Genomic DNA, 6,000 nt, shown 5'->3' with positions numbered 1-6,000 from the left:
TACCTCAGTGTTCCTGCTCCTGAAATAAGAAAGGAAATAGGACCATGCTTTGCAGAGTCAAGTGTGACATTACAGCATTATTGTGGAGACATTTTAAACTTGAATCACAAATTCTTAAAACAGCACCTAAGCAATTATGTGATCACACGCACATGAATGAGTATATACACAAATCTGTGTATACACATATGTGTGAGTTCACACACATACACACTCAGAGTCTTGGATCATACTGTTGTGATTTATAATTCTGACACATTTTTGTGAAGCTATAACTATGTTCCTAGTGAAGTTATAAAATCGGTCTTCCTGCCAAAGTGTCACATGAAGAACTCCAAAATAATTTTTAAGATTTCATTTCCTGGCATTAAAGTTCTATTTCAGTTAGGATTATTTGCCCTATTTATAATAATTTCCACAAATTTGTTTAACACAGTATCTCCAAACTGGCCTGGATCATAGTGTCATGATTTGTAACTCTGACAGATTTTGGTGGTAAAAAAGATTACATTCTCAGCAAAGTATAAAATTTGTTTTCTTATGGAAGTGTCCTATGAGGGACTTCAGAAGGAGGTGGGTAGTTCTGTCTCATTTGTACCTTTCCTCTAGAAAACAGGACAGTCAGGAGGATTTTATTGATTTGTCGATTCAGTTCTGATTCCATTGTTCTGTATTAAACTATTGCAGTGGCTTGAGCACTTATCTTAAAAAGAGGATAGCAGAAGTCCCTGGCTAGAAAGTCACTAAGATACTTCAGCCAGCGGTTCATGCACAGGCTCAGCCTGCACTTGGGTGCACAGAGACTGTTCATCAGATTCTGATTGCTATGATCACTGATTGCAGACAATCATGACTGAGAGCTACAACTTGGGAGAGTGATGCCAGGTCTCCAAGTCCCTGAGATGCCTTCAGCCCTGTATACAGTGAGACACAATGACTCCAAGCAGTGTAGATTTAGAACAAGCATCCACATAGATCAAATCACCCAGGGACATTGTTATCAACTGAAAAAACTTATAATGTGGCCTTTGCTTGACTTTGAGGACACAGGATCCAGGGACAGATGTAAACTGAAGGTCCTTGACACAGAAAAGGCTCAAAGCAGATATTTTCTTCCTGAAATAGACTAGAAATATTTTTGTACTGACAAAAAGTTAGAGGTCACAGTTTCATAAGGAATAATACATATTATCTATATTCCATGAAAAAAAAAAAGCTGTTGTCCTTGAGGAGACAGAGCTGCCAGTGATAGCACCTATGAAAGATTTTGTAAAGATGGGCATGAGAAAGCATTGACACTTAGAGGAGTGCAACTGTACTGTCAACATCAATGGCTCCTTCCCTCCCCTCATCCCTCCATCCCTCCTTCCCTCCATTTTACCCTCTCTGCCCTCTCACATGCATTCTAAACACCTTCCCCTCCCATCCCCCCCACCCCAATTCCATATGTAGGGGAATGCCATCCAGTTGGGGTCATGTAGATCTGACAGGTCCTGTGAAGTAGGGACTAGGACTTCTCTCCTGTCTCTAGATTAAGGCAGTTATCCCTCCAAGGGGGGGTATGTTCACAAAGTCCTTTTGTGCACCAGGGATATGGGGGGGGGGAGAGGGAACTGGGATCGACATGTAAAATAATAAATTAAATTAAAAAAATGCTTTGACTTCAAAATTTAAGTTGAAGGACAAGTTACTGGGGAAAAGGATTTCTATTTTTGTTTCCACAGAAAATGAAAAGATGTGGATTCCTTCCAGACTAATGTGGTTTGATCACGCCAGACCGCCTGAAACATAGTATAAAGTGATCCTACATTCAAAACAGCTGGACAAACCAGCCCTACAGACTACAGCCAGGATATCTGAATCTTCTTCGAATCCCCCATGACTGCGCCCCTTACCAGCAGGAAGTAGTTTGGAAAGAACGATGCCCAAATTCCCAAATATTGTGTATGTTTGTTTTCATTTAATTGGACTTTGTTATATAAAATTAAATAAAATAATAATTTAAAAAAAAAAACATCAACGGCTCCTTATTCTCACAATGACAGACATGTGCCAAAGAATGTGAATAGACATTTCAGAAACCAATGGATTGGTGAGAATTTTCAAATTACCAAGTCAGTAACTTACATTGCTGTGGAATGAGCATGACTACATGGTCTCTGGCATCTGATTCACTATAGGAAAATTGTTAGAAGACCCATTATCCATTGACACACTCTTGGGGTGGAATGGAACTTCCAAACATGAAGTACAAAACAAAAACATGAAAATAAATGGAAACCCTTGATAAGATAAAAATAATAAAAACTCAATTGAAATATTGTAATAGTCACAAAATATAAAAAAATATTATACAATGCCTTTTGTGTGAAAGGTGTCTTCTATAAACAAGGAATGTACCACAGCACTGATGAGTGCAAGGAATGCTCTCCTTAGCTTGTATATATTTGCCTTGTATAATTACTCTCAAGTATGTGGTCTATGACTATCTCTCTTTGTCTCTCTCTCTCTCTCTCTCTCTCTCTCTCTCTCTGTGTGTGTGTGTGTGTGTGTGTGTGTGTGTGTGTGTGTCTATTTAACACTCATACACACAGTTAAACACACAGGCATACATGGGCACACACACATTTAAACATACAAACATACACCATACACACAGTGTGAGCCATTTCCATTGAAGCCAATTAAAAACCCAAAAAAAAAAAAAAAAAAAAAAAGCAAGCATGCGTGCTATGGTTGTTATTTTCTTCATACTTACCTATATTCCCCCAATTTTGTGTATCTTCTATATTTTAATGGCAATTTAAGAAATATCCATACTAACACATGACCAGAGGACTTGGCATCCACTTACTGACTGCATATCCCTTTATCATGTTAACACAGCTCTGACTCCGTAGTCTCTTGTGTAAATGGAGATGATGAAATTGGCCATCCTCTAGCACTGTTCAAGATACTGAATGACATAAGGGGCTTATACACAGAGCTCTGTTAACATTAGCAATTGTTCCCCTGCCATCATCTCCCTCTGTAAAATGCAATTAATGGCAGAACAAAGATGATATATCAAGGACCTTTGGACAAAGTTAGTTCCTACAAAAATTGTCTGAGCCAGATTTTAATAATGGTATTGAAAAATAGTTATTAGAATATCTACTCCTGTCTCGTGTTATGTTGGGAACTCCCTCTCAGTCAGATTGTAGATTCTTATTGCTGCGTTTGTTTTCCTCCCCCAAGTGCTATCTAGAAGACAGTGCTGTCCATGAAGGACTGGAGGAGATTTTCTCCTTAGCAATAAGTGTTGTGTTCACTGATATTTGCATCCACCCAAAATCACAGGTTGAATGTATTATCAACTGATCCTACTCAACTTTACATTTGAAAATCAAAATCTTTCTCTTGCTTATTTTCTATAATAGTTTTATGAGCTTGGCTATATTTCTGTTTAGCATTAGAATAAACAATGCTGTTTCTCAGTTCATACAAGTTCTGTTAAGTTTAATAAAAACATTTTGAAATTATAAAATCTGATGGGTAACATTCTTAAACATCTATTTAATTGGTCGATTCTATAAAAATGATTGAAATGTTTGCCACAATCTCATTACATTCATGTGATATAAGCAGGCACACTTGGGTATATTCTATATAATAACCACTACTCCAGTAAAAACTGAAAAATTATGGACCATTATTCTTTCTCTTAGTATTTTCTCTGATTTTTAAGTTTTGGTAAAAGAGTTAAAAATAAACATACTCACTCATTTTATTAATGTTCTGTATGTGTTCAGCATCGCCCAAGACAGTTTAAAGTAGAAGCGCTGTTAAAGATTCAACTGGATAGATACAGCTTATCAATTCTGGTTTAATAAGAAACTGGCCGGTTTAATGAAATGTGCTGGGAATAATAAGTTAAAAACATTGCTGAGTGAGAAAAATGTTACCGAAAGACAGTGAAATGGACAGTTAGACCAGCACTACCTATGTCTGGAGTGAATAACTCTGATAACTGCACTGCTAACACTAGTGTCCCCGGACCCCCAGTGACAGTAAAGAGTTTTTGAAGACTGAACAGTCTAGTGGAATTGGGCATGAGTATTCTGTCATATCATACAAAAGATGTGTTTGCCTCTTTTTTTTTCCTTACAACTAGAAGTTATGAGCCAAAGCAATGCATCTGAATAGAATATGATTCTTACTGTTTCTAAGATATTACCATGATCAACAAAAATTTAGTGTAAAAAGTTCCTGGGAAAGTGGAAAGTTGAAATATGTGGACAAGCATGCTTTGCTCTTAGGAAATCTGAAAGTAAGTCAATTCCTTTTTTTTTTTTTTTTTAATCCATGTCTCAAGTTCTGGCTTTTAAAATCAGCTAAGCTTCATAGATAACCTCCTTTGGCCCTAACCAACCTCATTACCTCCATTGTTATTAGTAGAAAATGGAAAGTTGCATATTATATGGAATACACTTTATAATTAAACAGCCACCTGTCGACCCAGACACATACCTGATATTTTAAACATACTGTATATCCTTTTCTCTGAACAGCATATAATTTTACTAAGTACGAAAATAAACGAATGAAAAATATACAGGATACGAAAGAGAGGAGAGTGGCTAGGAGAATAGAAAAGTCTTACCCCATAAACCTTAGTAGAGAATGAGTCCTCTTGGAAAAAATGATTGACCTGAAGGTAGCAAATTCTAACTGCAAATCTTACCCTCTGACCTTCACCAAGACTAGGGGAACACAGAATTCTTGCCAAATGGTGATACTGCCAATGTTCCAAATAATTTTCCAGAAGGGGCACTAGTATATTCCTATTTAATGTTTTTGGCTATTGACCTGGCTGTCTACTAGTAACTAGTGAGAGAGAAACACTGGGGAATCCTCTTAAATATGCTGTTGAGAGCCAGAGTGGAGGGGAAAGCCAATTATAGAACACACTACAGACACTTGCTTTCTGGCATCATGGTTGTCATGGAGATTTTTCTACTAATGACAGGCCCAGTTGGCCATGTGCATCAAATCTTAACTTCCCCTGTGATCTATTATGACACCACATTGTAACTGTACTGACCTTGGAGGCATTTAGTCCCCAAAGGCTATAGGGATCTTCTAGTCCCCAGATCTTAATTTCTAGGAGACAAAGTTGAGTTCAGAGATGTTATAGAATTCTCCCAAGATAGAATAAATAGCTTGATATATATGGCCAATATAGAAAGCATATGCACACATTTTCTTAAATCTCTGTTGTGAGTCAATCAATAAAGTAGCTCTAACATACCTGTGGCATATTCAATACTAAGTGAAGAAACCAAGGCAGTAATTTATACGTTCATGGCAAGAAATTGAAATTCTAGGCAGAGAATGTGCTATCACAATAACTGCCTTGGGTATTGATACCATAAAGTAAAATTTTCATTGAGGACTGGCAAGATGCTCATTCAGGGAGGGTCCTTCTGTCAAGGTTATGACCTGAGCATTTGGATGAACATGGTGGGAAGAGCAAACTGACTATCAGTGCTGGCCCTCTCTGTCCTGCACACACACACACACACACACACACACACACACACACACACACACCATTGAGAAAAGAGGCACAGAAAGATTGTGAAAACCCAGAGGATACAAAAGACAATTTTAAAGCATTGTCTGAAAATGACATGGCCATTGCTTTATTGATCCCATAGCAGCCATGGTTACCTGCATGGACCAAACTTGTCAAATTCCAGCATAGATGGGGTAGATCAACTAACTGAAGAGCTTTGGTTACTGAAGGCAACTAAAAGTAGCAAAACTCAAATTCCTTCAAGAAAGTGACCTCTGAAAGGTTGTTCACACTAGGACCTACAACCATATTTGTATAAATATCACTGAAGATGACAAAAAGAGAATGAAAGGAGACAGACCCACAGGGTAATGTCTGGGAGAAGTGGACCCAATACTTGGTATGGACAAAATTTATTGTAATTATTGTAAAATTCTCAAATA

The sequence above is a fragment of the Phodopus roborovskii genome, unplaced genomic scaffold (assembly GCF_943737965.1).
Source record: "Phodopus roborovskii unplaced genomic scaffold, PHOROB, whole genome shotgun sequence".
Taxonomy (NCBI): domain Eukaryota; kingdom Metazoa; phylum Chordata; class Mammalia; order Rodentia; family Cricetidae; genus Phodopus; species Phodopus roborovskii.
This window is presented reverse-complemented; position numbering follows the sequence as displayed.